Source organism: Cervus canadensis, chromosome 21 (assembly GCF_019320065.1).
Source record: "Cervus canadensis isolate Bull #8, Minnesota chromosome 21, ASM1932006v1, whole genome shotgun sequence".
In the NCBI taxonomy this organism is placed as follows: domain Eukaryota; kingdom Metazoa; phylum Chordata; class Mammalia; order Artiodactyla; family Cervidae; genus Cervus; species Cervus canadensis.
The window spans coordinates 33,926,893-33,942,242 of NC_057406.1; positions in this window are offsets into that span (position 1 = coordinate 33,926,893).

A 15,350-nucleotide genomic window follows, 5' to 3' on the forward strand; every position below is an offset into this window, starting at 1 on the left:
CACTTCAGTGAGAGGTTTCCCCACACCTTGCCCAAATCAGCACCTCTCCACCCTGTTCCCTTACTTCTGCCCTTCAACGAATCCCTGTCTAACACCATGGCTTGTTCTATTCTTTTGTTTAACACTCATATCTGAAATTATCTCAGTCATTTGTTTGCTTGTCTCTTCCTCCCCTGAAATATAAATTTCATGAGCCAAAGAGCCCTGAATCCTCAATGCCTAGAGAAAACTTAGCGCATAGTAGTCACGTCATAAAGATTTGCTGTTAGGTTGCTCTAAAGAAAATACAAGAACTAATAATAATCCACTCTAAGTAAAGTCTTTGCAAGTTAATTTAAGTCTCTTGCTTTTGACTCTGTCTCCCTAAGGCAGTAGGACTTCACTGAAAGCTTGTTTTGTTTTGAAGAAAATCAGAAATTCGATGTATTTTTTTGAAGAGGTGCTCATTGGATGACTTATTGACTACAAGCTTGATTTCCTAGTTTCTGTCTCTTTTCCTTAATCACAGTTATTAGATAAGTTGTAAGTTGCTTCCCTTCCATTTGTTGTAATGTACATTCAACAGAGCTTTACTTTGCACATCAGTTGAACATTTTGGAGTCCAGGGGCATTAACCCTTTGGGACCAGGTGTCTAATTTAGTATCCATATGTCCTCAGATGATAGAAGCAAGACACTTTTTTGGGGGGAGCTAAATTCTTCTAGTCTCTGTGGAAGATTATACGTCTTTTCATATATCCAGTGAAAATAACCATGTTTTTAAAAATAGTGAGAAAAGTGACATTGTTTTAACATGTTTGCAAATCTCTTAAAGGCCTGGCTTTACAGAAGCTAGATTTTCATATCTACTTTACACAGATTCTCCGTTTAGACATCACACATAACATCTAAAAAACTCCACTATACACTCATAAGAGAAATGAAAGTGAAAAAAGAAAACAACATCTTGGTGTTATTATGAATATAGGTTTGACCTTGAGGAACACCTAAAAATGTCCTCAAACACCAAAAATGTACCTCAAAATATACTCTTAGAACTACTGTTCGAAAGAACTGCTAAATTTTTACTGGTAAACCAGAATCAAATTTAATAGAGAACAAAGCCATGGTTGACTTTTTTAAAGTTATTCTTTTACTTCTCAGAACAGGCTCTCTGAAACCCTATTTAAAAGCATCAGACTTCCCTGGCAGTCCAGTGGTTAAGACTCCGCGCTTCCAATGCAAGGGGCAGGTGTTTGATCCCTGGTCAGGGAACTACAATCCCACATGGCAGGCAACAGAAAAAAAAAAAAAAGAAAAGAAGGCTTCTGTTGGTAATGGTGTGTAGGAGAAATTATCACTAAGGTAATATGCAAAGGTAAAACAGAAGCCCCAAATAATGTACTTCCTTGTGATAATTGCAAACTTTTGTTTTTAGGTCAGTTTTGTGTTCCACAGGATTTTGAAGCACTTTATAAACAAGAATTAATTAAACTTCCCGGAACACCAAAGGAATTATTTCCAAATATAATTTTTGTGTATTTGGCAGACAGTTTAACTGACAAAGAGAGTTTTAGGGCTTTTCCTGGCTTAAAGGAAAGTTGTGAGCAAAAACAAAGAATTTATCATCAATTTATTGTGACTGTAAACACACTATATATTCTCCAGATTGTTTTAATTTACCAGGTTTGTCAGGAGTATGGATAATGTTAAAATGAAAATTTCTACTCTCAGTATCCCAACAATACTTAACTTTTTTACCCTTCTCCTTTCTTCCTTTCTTTCTTTTTCTTTCTCTCTCTCTCCTTCTCTTCCTTCCTTATTTCCCTTTTTTCCTCTTCCCTCCTTCCCTCTTCCTTCCTTCTTTTCTTCTTTCCTGCCTTTCTTAATTTTTGAAAAAATACCCAAACTATGAAACTCCTCAGATATTGACTCTTAGCCTAGCTCCATAAAATACTTTGACCTTCCAAAGTCATCAATTAAGTGACTTCAAATTCATATTGTATTCCACCCACTGATGTTCAAGTCAGTTGCAAGAAAATCTTGTCACTCCTCTATTCTAAACCTCCAGTAGCTTCTCAAGTCTTTCAAAGGCAGACCCCTCAGCATGCCCACAAGAGACCCCTTTACCCTCCTAGAGGCGTGTCCTTCTCCTCTTTTGTTGCTACACTGGCCTCCTCTTATTCCTTCGACACATCGGCAAGTGCTCACCTCAGGGTTTTTGCATTTGCCGTTTCTACCACCTGGGAGGCTCCTTCCCTCTGATCACCCCATGACCCTGTCCCTTGTTTCCTTTAGGTCTTTGCTGAAATGCCACTTCCTCAGCAAGGTTCCTGACCACCTACTTTAACACTGCAACTTCCACTCCAGAACTGTCTCTCTTTTTATCTACTCCTCTTTTCTCCATAGAACTTTTCACCATCTGTCTGCCTTACCTCAACTAGAAACCAAGCTATACATGAGCTAGGATTTGTGTCTGTTCTATTCAATGTTGAATTCCCACCACTAGAACACGCAGGAGACACTCAAGAAATACCTGTTGAGTAAAAAAACAAAAAGAACTTAGACATGTGTCATAATGGTAAGAAGGTAACAAACCACAAAAATATGCTAAAATATAATAAATACTTATTTCTAGAAAACCATCCTGACACCAACTATTACATCAAGAAACAAGGACCAATGGACACTCTACTGAACTATTTCTGTCTTAACAATGTTATATAGCTTATATCGTTTTCTAAAAGGTAAAAAACCCAAATGAGTTGTTTAATAGATAAAATCGTGAGAGGTATGCAAATTCTCCTCACGATTTTAGATGAGAGAAGGTACTCTGCCTTTGAACATAATTGAATATTTCTTGTTTTCTCTTTATGATTTAGAATACCTATTAGCCTAAATTCAGTTTCATGAAAATAAATAAAAATGAACCAATAACCAATCTGATTTTCTAAGTGAAAATTTGTTGTGATTTATATAAAAATCATATATATACATATATATATATAAATCAAAGAACAAATTCTACATAAGTGTATGTAACTGTTGATAGAGTTTGAAAAATGAAAGTTCAGAAGACAGAGGTAAAAATGAAGAAAATGTGAAAGTCTATGTCTGGTTAAGCCTTCCTGGTGATTTGGACAGTAAAGAGCCTGCCTGCAATGCAGGAGACCTGGGTTTGATCCCCGGGCTGGGAAGATCCCCTGGAGAAGTGAATGGTACCCCACTCCACTATTCTTGCCTGGAGAATCCCATGGACAGAGGAGCCTGGCGGGCTACAGTCCATGGGGTCACAAAGAGTTACATATGACTGAGCGACTAACACTTTCACTTTCATGTCTAGTTCAGACTGGGAAGGGACTTTCCTGGTGGTCCAGTGGTTGATAATCTGCCTTCCAATCCAGGAGATTCAGGGTCGATCCCTGGTGGGGGAACTAAGACCCCCACATGCCTCAGGGCAACTGAGCCCGTACACCACAACTATTGATCCCACGTGCTGTAGAATCTGTGGTCTACATCACGAGAAGCTCATACACCGCAACAAAGATTCAGCACAGCCAAAAAAAAATTTTTTTAATGAAAAGATTGAAAAAAATGAGAGACTGGGAAGGTGCACGCATCCGGATGGTGGGGGAGTGTTATGTGTGTACTTTTACCACGCTGAGTAATGCTTGCTGGTGAGGGCGTCATCAAGGCTAGCAGCTGTCAACTAAGCAAGGTGTTGAGATGATTTAGTTGTGAGAATATAAGTCATTTGTAACTGATATTAAAAGGTTTCATACTTGAGTTGGCTTTAAGAAATTTAAGTCATGTTCAGAGTCATCTCGGGCACATGCTTCTCAAGCTGACTTGAATTCTCCTGTGCTTTCTTGAGTAGAAGTTGCAGCTAGTTCCCATGGGAGTCTATGATGAATGTGATTATCTTCAGTCATTTGCATCTCAGAGAGAAAAGAATCATCGGTCTGGTTCTTTTTCTAAGAAAAAAGGAGAAATCCTGCAAAATAAAGAAAAAGAAGGAAGAAAAGTTCTGATGCCATTATCGATATAGAGTCAGGCCGTCTTTTTCAAATATTTCTCAAGGAGAACACTTGAAAACCATTTATTGGGAGCTTGCTTTCAGATGGTCAGAGGCAAGCTGCTGGGATGCATGTTACATTCCTAAGGTAAAACACGAGTATATAAAATCCAAAAATCCTAAAAGGTGTAATGTTATGCATTGAGACATTAACATAAAACTCAACATCCAAAGGTAGATTGCTTTCAGTTTTCTTTCAAATCTAAAGATTCATAGAGCAGCTGAGAAAAAAGCATTACTTTGTAAAAAGAATTTGGGGCTGGTTAGGTTTCAGTAACATCTCTACCCAAAATAGTAAACAGTGTGTGGAGTAGTTTTTATTTTTCCTTATGTGCTGTTGAAGAAACAAGCTGTTGTGGAATTTTGCATCTAGTATGCAATCCTATTTCTATAAATTAAAGAAAGATGTGTAGTATTGCTGTGGTCCTGACTTACCATAAAGAGCTGTAATAAATAAGAGGAATGCATTTAAATGCAAGACACTTACACAATTAGTAAATAATAACACTGTAAAGTACATAGTTTTACAATGAGGATAATCCACTTTACCTCTCACCTGGGCTTTTGCCCCTCTCTCCTCCCGCTGTTTTTCCCCTCTTTAAATCCACTTTCATATGCTATTATCAGATTAATCCTCTTGAGGCACAATGCTGACATCTCTCCCTCATTTAGAAATCATAGGGAATTCCCTGGTGGTCTAGCAGTTAGGACGCCAAGCTTGCACTGCAGGGGGCCCTGGTTTGATCTCTGATTGGGGAACTAAACTGAGAGGCACAGCCAAAAAAAAAAAAAAAAATCATATAGCCTATAACACAGATACCTGCAGAGTAAAGTTCAACTCTGAATCTACTTTTCCAGTCTCATTTCCCACTAGTATCCTCCTTCAGGTACTTTACTTTAAGCTAAACTTCATTACTTCCCTACTTTTCCTGCCTCTAAGAATTTGCTGCCCGAAATTCTTGTTTTCATGTTTGAATCCTCCCTAATCCTCAAACATTAGCAAAAGCAGGTTCTAACGGAGGAGGAATAGACAGGTGTGACACCTACGTTTTCGTTTTATGAGAAAGTGAATACAGTAGGCTCTCCATATGCATGAGTTCTGCATCCACAGATTTAACTAACCTGGGATTGAAAATATTCAGAAAAAAAAATTTCAGAAAGTTTCCCAAAGCAAAACTTGAATTTGTCACATATCCAGCAACTATTTGCATAGCATTTACATTGTATTAAATATTATCAGTAATCTAGAGATGATTTAAAGTATATGGGGGGATATGTGTAGGTTATAAGCAAATACTATGCCCTTTTATACAAAGGACTCGAGCTTCCTCAGATTTTGTTATCTTCAGGGGTCTTGGAACCAATCCCCCAGGGTTGCTGAGGGACCACTGTACCTTCAAACAGTGCAACTCTTTAACTGCTATTTTCCTACTGTCCTCTTCAAAATGGGCTTCCCTGGCGGCTCAGTGGTAAAGAATCCACCTGCCAACACAGGAGATGAAGCTTTGATCCTCGTTTGGGAAGATCCCCTGGAAAAGGAAACGGCAACCCACTCCAGTAGTCTTGCATGGGCAATCCCATGGACAGAGGCGCCTGGTGGGCTCAAAGAGTCAGACATGACAGCAACTAAACAACAACCTCGCCAATGTATTTTCATCCTGCCCTTAACAACTTTCATGACAACATAAAAACTTAAAAACAGTTTAAAAGTCCCACTTTTAGAGACTGTTTGGAGGAGCCACCCCTCTCTCATTCCCAACTAGGCACCTTCTGACTTCAAATCTCTGCTCAGATGATACAGTCTTCACAAAAGCTTGTCTCTGATTCATTTAGCGAAGAGTAATTTCCACTCTTCTCGGCTCTCACTACTATATCCAATTTTTTTTTTTTTTTAACTTTTTGGCCTTGCTACTCAGGATCTTGTTTCCCTGATCAAGAATCGAACCTATACTCCTTGCAGTGGAAGAGTGGTGTCTTAACCGCTGGACCACCAGGGAAGTTCCATACTCCATCTGTTCTTTTATTCATTATCTGTGGGGCCTTCTAGGTGTCCTGTGCCAGAAACTACAAGGTGAGAAGGATCCTGCTGCTATGTGTTTCACTGAACCCCCCTGTGTTTTTTTTGTGTTAAAGTTTTTTCAGTGTTCAAGGAATAAGCACACCCAGTGGAAAAGTGAAAGGTGAGCCTCTCAGTCGTGTCTGACTCTTGGCGACCCCATCAACTGTAGCCCGCCAGGCTCCTCTGTCCGTGGGATTCTCCAGGCAAGAATACTGGAATAGGTAGCCATTCTTGTCTCCAGGGGATCTTCCCGACCCAGGGATCAAACCCAGGTCTTCCACATTGCAGGCAGATTTTTAACCAGCTGAGTCACCAGAGAAGCTGCAGGCAATCCCCTAACTGATAGAAATACATTATGAAACTCTGTAGGGAAGTAAGAGAAAGACCCACAGTCTCTACAGTCAAATCACTGGGGAGTCTAAATCCAGGATATAGCAGTGCTCTGGACTCTGCAGGCTCAAAAGAAACTCTAGCCATCTGCTCAGCTAGCCGTCCCCATTCGAACTCAAGTAGCATATCACTGCTGGCTCCTTATTCTTCTTTTCTGCCATCACAGCGACAGTAAGCATCTATCTCTACTTCTTCAACTTTAGTCGTGTTAACTTTTGGAAGGCGAACTTCATCAGGCTGTCTGGTGAGGGAATCATCAATTTCATAGTCCTGCCTTGGGCAGAGCTTGTGCCCCAGACAGCCTCTGGGATTTTGGTATTGGTCTCAGATCCAATCTTCAAAGCATATTGGGATGCAACATGTATATAATAAGTAGCAATTTTTAGCTGTTTTTCTTTGAAGTTGGCTATGAATCTATCAGACAATCAAAGCTTCACCCCAGACATACCTTTGTTATAGCTGGTTGTAGTGATTCATATCTCCTAGTTGGATTGCAACCTTCTTGAAGACATAATTGTGTTCCATTCATTTTTGCATCCTCCAGAGGGACTAGTTTTAGTACCTGGCACAGAGTGGATGCACAATAAATATACGTTGATATGCTCCAAGATTACACCCCGAATGTAAATCCTATACCTCCCGACAAAATGCTGTGAAGTCTAACCTGGCCCTGGTTATTCTCTAAGGGGGCTGTGTATCACCCCTGTTCTCAGCAGTCATCACACTGAAATAGAATTTCATTGCTTTTATATATGGTTCTAGCCAGAAGGAGGGTGCGAAGCCAAAGGTGGGGGTGGAGATGCACGTCGATTGTCAGTTTGCTTTTTTCTCCACTGTGGTATGTTATAAACAGTTTCATAAGATTTCACGAGAGCCTGGGGCCTCCGTATACATTATGAAATGCCGAACTAATTGCCAGTTGATGTTTTAAATGTAGTAGAAACAAATTTTAGGGCTGGAGAAAGAATGTGAAACAAACTTTAGATCCCAAAACCACATTTCTAGTCCACTTCTGATTTGGCAGCCATCCGGAGGGACCACATTAAGATACAGAAGACATTCTGAAAATGGAGATTTACTGGTACATTTCCTGTGATATATATTTTTCTCTCTGAGTAATTTGTTGTTTCCCCTTCTTCTTTATATCTTCTAGATTGTATTTCTAGTAGTGGTCCCATATTCACATAAAACAAAACATTTTTACTTTTTTGTCTTTAACACTACTCTCCTAGAAACTTTTTATCACTAGGGTCTGTTTCACATTCACTTCCCAAGATTTCTGTTTCTCTAACACAAATTATCTGTAACTTTACTTTGTCATAAATATTTTTGATGTGTATATTTCTTTTAGTAATGATCTTTCCTGGAAAGAATACCAGATAAAATAAGCCCATAAAAAATGTAAAATGTTTAGGTAATATCTCATTTGACTTTCAAATTGCTTATCAAATATGAATGCTTTCACCCCAAAAGAGAATAATTTATTTGCTTTTCCTGAATGATTACCTCAGCATTTGAAAAGAGAAGCACAAAAATCATTTTGTAAAGCATTTAGTTGGAAATTTTTTCCTGAGAAACATTGCTACTTGAACTGAAAGAATGAGAGGGGTGAATGTTACATGCATAGTAAGATAGACATGAAACAGCACCAACCCTGTTCAGAGAATAATTCTAAAGCATTAAGGAATTAAACAAATGAATATTTCACCTTTCTACCAGAGAAAAGAACAGGATGAATTCTTTAGACAATTTTATCTCAATATATGATCCATCAGTTTTAACCTCTTGAGTTGACTTGGGGAATTATATATGTAGTTTCCATATTAAATGTTTTGTTACCCAGGAAATGCAGGCTTTTGTGGCACAGGTCTTAATATTATACATAATGTATGACCACCATCAGCCTCAATTTATATTCAGCAAGTCTTTTTTGCAAAGCATCCATACCATTAGTAGAGACAAACGTATTTACCCAAAACTTTACACACCACTCTGCATTTGCCATAATGAAAACGTTAATAGTCCAAATGGCATTCTATTTTATCACTAAATGTCCTTGTTGTCTATTATTTACAAATGAAGCTATGTCACTCACATACATAAACTGATATCATCAACACACAGAGCGCCCTTCAAGAATATCAATATAATACACCATCTGTGCATTGTTCCTGCAGGAATCTGTGAGCGCTAACAATATGTTTAGAGTCAGATGTACTCTTGTAGTTGAAAATCTCTGTTAGAGAATCCTTTTCTGTGTTTACTTGGGAACAAGGACCCATAATGTTATGTTCAACAACATAATTTGGTTTCATTCAGGAGGTAATTTCCTTTCCTAAAAGAATTTTTTTTTTTCTCTTTTAGGCCTAAACCAAGGGACTTTCAAGATAGAATGTAAATTATTTTATAACAGCATAAAGTAGAAACACAGCAATTGGGCCTGAGCTTCCAGTTTCTTTCTCATATATTTAAAGTAGAATGATGCAATGAAAGACACTGACTACTTTACTTTTTTTTTTTTTTATTATTATTTTTTTTTTTCCAGTGGGTTTTGTCATACATTGATATGAATCAGCCATGGATTTACATGTATTCCCAATCCCGATCCCCCCTCCCACCTCCCTCTCCACCCGATTCCTCTGGGTCTTCCCAGTGCACCAGGCCCCGAGCACTTGTCTCATGCATCCCACCTGGGCTGGTGATCTGTTTCACCATAGATAGTATACATGCTGTTCTTTTGAAACATCCCACCCTCACCTTCTCCCACAGAGTTCAAAAGTCTGTTCTGTATTTCTGTGTCTCTTTTTCTGTTTTGCATATAGGGTTATCGTTACCATCTTTCTAAATTCCATATATATGTGTTAGTATGCTGTAATGTTCTTTATCTTTCTGGCTTACTTCACTCTGTATAATGGGCTCCAGCTTCATCCATCTCATTAGGACTGGTTCAAATGAATTCTTTTTAATGGCTGAGTAATATTCCATGGTGTATATGTACCACAGCTTCCTTATCCATTCATCTGCTGATGGGCATCTAGGTTGCTTCCATGTCCTGGCTATTATAAACAGTGCTGCGATGAACATTGGGGTGCACGTGTCTCTTTCAGATCTGGTTTCCTCAGTGTGTATGCCCAGAAGTGGGATTGCTGGGTCATATGGCAGTTCTATTTCCAGTTTTTTAAGAAATCTCCACACTGTTTTCCGTAGCGGCTGTACTAGTTTGCATTCCCACCAACAGTGTAAGAGGGTTCCCTTTTCTCCACACCCTCTCCAGCATTTATTGCTTGTAGACTTTTGGATAGCAGCCATCCTGACTGGCGTGTAATGGTACCTCATTGTGGTTGTGATTTGCATTTCTCTAATAATGAGTGATGTTGAGCACCTTTTCATGTGTTTGTTAGCCATCTGTATGTCTTCTTTGGAGAAATGTCTGTTTAGTTCTTTGGCCCATTTTTTGACTGGGTCATTTATTTTTCTGGAATTGAGCTGCAGGAGTTGCTTGTATATTTTTGAGATTAATCCTTTGTCTGACTACTTTACTTTTAATTTCTAGTTTGTTCTCTTTTTTAAAAAAAATTTTTATTTATTTATTTTTGGCTGCACTGGGTCATTGTTGCTGCGCCTGGGTTTTCTCTAGTTGCGGCGAGCTGGGGCTTCTTCTCCTTTCGGGGTACAGGCATCTCATTGCAGTAGCCTCTCTTGTTGCAGAGTATGGGCTCTGGGGTTCGAGGGTTCAGTAGTTGTGGCCTGTGGGCTTGGTTGCTCCTGGGCATGTGGGATCTTTCCAGACCAAGGATTGAACCCATGTCTCCTACATTTGCAGGTGGATTTTTAACCACAGGACCACCAAAGAAGACCCTCTAGTTTACTCTTTGATGAGAAAATTTACCTGTAAGTATTTAAAGCACTTTTTAGAAAACAGGGCCTCCTAGTAGCTCAGTACAGATGTGAGAGCTGGGCCATAAAGAAGGTTGAGCGCCGAAGAATTGATGCTTTTGAACTGCACTGCTGCAGAAGACTCTTGAAAGTCCCTTGGACTGCAAGGAGATCAAACCAGTCAGTCTTAAAGGAAATCAACCCTAAATACTCTTCGGAAGGACTGATGCCAAAGCTCCAATACTTTGGCCACCTGCTGTGAACAGCTAACTCGTTGGAGAAAACCCTGATGCTGGGAAAGACTGAGGGCAGAAGGAGAAGAGGGCAACAGAGGATGAGATGATTAGATGACATCACCAGTTCAATGGACATGAACTTGGGCAAATTCTGGGAGATGGTGAAGGACAGGGAAGCCTGGTATACTACAGTCCATGGGGTGGCAAAGAATCAGACACGACTAAACAACAGTAACTCAGTAATTCACAGACCCCTCTCCCTCTGGTTTTATTGTTCTAAGGGCCTATACTGCTATTTTTCCTCTTCTCCTTTTCAACTTCACTTTAGTACTTGATCAGAAGGCACAACGCTGATAGCAGAAGTAAAAAGGATTGTTGTATTAAAATTATTTACAAAAATTTATATTTGGACTCTAATGATAGACAGTAAAATGGAAATCGGTATGTACCCACGCATGCATGAGTGCTAAGTTGCTTCAGTACCTCTGTCCATGGGATTCTCCATGCAAGAATACTAGAGTGGATTGCCATGTCATCCTCCAGGGGATCTTCCTGACCCAGAGATCAAACCTGCATCTCTATATCTCCTGCATTGACAGGTGGGTTCTTTATCCCTAGAGTCACCTGAGAAGCCCACCCAACCACGAAGAATAATTAAAATTATAGCTACACCTATTAGGAAGCTGAGAATTAAAAATTTGACGCAGTTCAATACATTTTGTCTCTTGAGCAGAACCGTTTGGCTAGGAGACAGAAATACTTGCTTTAGAACCCTTCCAGCCGTATTACATACTGTGGAAAACTAGGGAGACCAAAATCTTTAGTCCCCAGCCATCTTAAATCACCTCCAGCCTGGGTTTGGTACCTTTGTTCCCACTGTGTTCATCTCTATAGGAGCACTTATTATTGTACCATTTTTGTTTCTTGTTCACTAGAGTGTAAGTTTCTTGAGGTCAAGAGTCATGTCTTATTCATTCATACATCCAACAAATATTCATCAAATATCTACTACATACCAGCCATTATTATTTAAGGCACTGAGGATAAAGCAGCATAAAAACAAACAAAGCAGAACAAAAAAAAACTCCCTGCCCTTGGGTAGTTCACAGTCTAAGAAGTTCAGGGGTGTGTTGTGTTGCCTTTCTCAGACTTACCTGCCTATGTGTTTTCCACGTTTATGTCTCTTATCCTCTCAGTGTCTTCATTCAATGCCCATGTTGCAACTTAACCTTGCTCACTGTCTGGTTTTCAATAAATATTTGTTGAATTGAACAATTGTTTCTCTATGTTCAAGGAAGCCATGGCTTGTGGCATTTCTAAGTTAGAAAAACATAAATACATTGCTGTGGGGCCCACTCTAAGGTGATGTGGGACCTGAAAAGAGAGAAGGATGTGCAGAGATGACTCAGGTTTGCAGAACCAAAGGACTGGCCCAGGTCACTGTGACAGGACCTGAGCCAGTGCAAGACGGGCTTGGGATCATAGCTGAGCCGAGATGAAGATGGCTAAAAACATAAAAAAAGGAATTTGAGATGTACCAGGAAACCCCCTTTCACCACCTTAGAGGTGAGAGTTAAAGAACTGAGCAGAAATCAATAGCCTGTTTAAAACTGGGGAGGTCACCCCAATAGATACAAATTTTCTTTTGAAATCCTGTCCTGCTAGGATGACATTTTCTGGCTGGGAATGGAAGTAAAGGGAGAAGAGAGGTAAAGATAGACCATGGACAATGAAGCTTTCTTTAACGATAAGGGACAGAGTCTATTCTAAAGATAAAAGATGGATGAGGGTGAGAAAACTCTACAGTGGGGCAACAGACTATGCTTAAGGTTGAAAGTAGCCTATAGGCCATTAGGGGGTCCCATGGACTCTGGAGTCACCAGTTCTACTATCCAGTTTAGGTTCTGTAGTATTCTTCCCTGTTAACCGCAGCCTTCAGTAAAACTTTGTTCAATGTTTGAAATATGTTCTAAATATTTAATAAGGTTCACATTTAACATAGGTACACTAGCAAAAAATGGATGCTAGGAGATTGTTAATATAGAACAGAGTATAACCACTTAAGAATGTCATATTGCCACTAAGAATGGTGGCATAGAATTATTTATTATGATTTATTACCAAAATATTATTAAATGAAAATCAGTTCAGTAAAGTTCAGTTGCTCAGTTGTGTCTGACTCTGCGACCCCGTGAATCGCAGCACACCAGGCCTCCCTGTCCATCACCAGCTCCCAGAGTTTACTCCAAACTCATGTCCATTGAGTCAGTGATGCCATCCAACCAACTCATCCTCTGTCGTCCCCTTCTCCCGCCTTCAATCTTTCCCAGCGTTAGGGTCTTTTCAAATCAGTCAGCTCTTTGCATCAGGTGGCCAAAGTATTGGAGTTTCAGCTTCAGCATCAGTCCTTCCAATGAACACCCAGGACTGCTCTCCTTTAGGATGGACTGGATGCATCTCCTTGCAGTCCAAGGGACTCTCAAGAGTCTTCTCCAACACCACACTTGAAAACCATCAATTCTTCGGCACTCAGCTTTCTTTATAGTCCAACTCTCACATCCATACATGACCACTGGAAAAACCATAGCTTTGACTAGATGGGCCTTTGTTGGCAAAGTGATGTCTCTGCTTTTTAATATGTTCTCTAGGTTGGTCATAGCTTTTCTTCCAAGGAATAAGCGTCTTTTAATTTCATGGCTGCAATCACCCTCTGCAGTGGTTTTGGAGCCCAAAAAAATAATGTCAGCCACTGTTTCCACTGTTTCCCCATCTATTTGCCATGAAGTGGGACCGGATGCCATGATCTTAGTTTTCTGAATGTTGAGATTTAAGCCAACTTTTTCACTCTCCTCTTTCACTTTCATCAAGAAGTAGATTATAAAATCATATGATCCTGTTTTGTAATAAGAAATTAATATTTACATATGTATTCAGAAGGCTATCCAGTAAACTACTCAAGGTAAAAAAAATAGTGGGTGGTGAAATTTAAAGTTTTTAATTATTTAAAATTTTACCATTAAGTTTGTTACTTGTAGAATAATAAAATAATACATAACCTTTAAAAAGAGAAATAAAGAAGCAGAAAAACTAAGAATTGCTCTTGCAAACGCTATGCAATCATTACAACAGCCAATTGGAAGGTTTTATTACCTGTATCCATTTTTTCCCAGAGTGATTAGGAAATGAAATGCTTGAAACAAAACATGTCTGATAGAGATATGTACTGAGCACCTACTCAGTACCAGTGCTGTATCATTGCTCAAGGCACTCCAGTGAGCAGATCAGACGTGCCTCACATTCTTACGGAACGGGGAACGTAGGAGTAGAGCCATGCTAACCATTTGCCACTGTCCAATCACAGTGGAGGAGAACAAGGTCTGGCTTCGCCATCAGGCAGAGTGGGTTCTGCTGTTTTACCTGTGAAGCCCCTGAATGAAAAACTCAGTTACTCTTGCCATGGTCTCAGGGCATCCATGGTACACAATATTCAACCTACTGTCTCTGAACAGGCTCCTTGGCTTTCCTTGCCTGGACTCCAACAGGCTCTTTTTAGTTGTCACATCCCCTTTAATAGAGTTCTTCTTCCTTCCTAAGGCTAAAAGACTTTCCTCTTATTGCTTTTCTTAAATGAACTTATGTTCATTTAATGGAGCAATTTTTTAAGTGGTGTGAATTAGACTGTATGGCTAGCAAGTGGAGAGAATCTTAAAGCAGGTAGGTGTGTGTGTGTACCTAAGAGAGACTGGGGGTACATCCTCAGAGATCCTCAGATTCCCTCCCATCCTAAGGGACTTACTAAAGCAATAATTCCCTGAGCTGTTTGCTGATTGAAGTCTTTAATGAAAACAATGCCTGACAATATGTTTGATAAATTAGTGGTATCTACTCATTGCATTCCATGAGGCCACCAAGGAAAAGGGGGCATGTATTCATTCATTCAATTCATATTTAATGTGTATTATTTTATGCTAGGCATTGGAGTGAATGGCAAAAAGAAAAGAGAGAATAAGACAGGCAACTCTTCTATTCTTAAGAAGAGTATGACCCAACAGCAAAACGAAGACCCCACCCATCCACATAATGGTTTCCGTCTAATTATAAATTCCACATGCAAGCACTAGGAAAGCGGCAAACCATAGGCTCTTCACATTAAAGTCAAGACAGGTCTGGGCTTATTCTCAAGTCTAGTGATTTTTTTTTCAAAGTTTATGTTTTAGAAATTTACTTTTTAAATCAATGTTTCCTTCTGAAGGTTTCCATTTACAAAAGAAATGTTTTAATTTGCTTTTTAAAATAAGCTTCACATTTCAGATGTTTTAGATTTATATAAAAAATGTGAAGATGGTACAGTCCAGTGATTTTTAAACCTGTGAACTTTTGAGCAAATGACAATCTATTTGAGTCTCAGTTTCCTTATCTGTAAAGTGGGAAGAAACATAGAGTGGCTTTCATAGGTTTTTTATAAGAATTGAAAATAATATTTATAAAACATCTCACACTTGATAGATGTTTGATAAATTCTAGCTTTTATTGTAGCCCTCCAACCTCATTCTTGGGTTCATGTAAAGGCTAATATCCCAGAAGACGAGGATATATGTATAACATACAGAGTATTCACGTTGCTGGACAGCAGAAATGAGCACAACATTATAAAGGAATTACACTCTATTAAAAAAGTAATAAAAATTTTAAAAATTAAGAAAATAAATCCTAATGTCATTTCTGGACTTACAGGC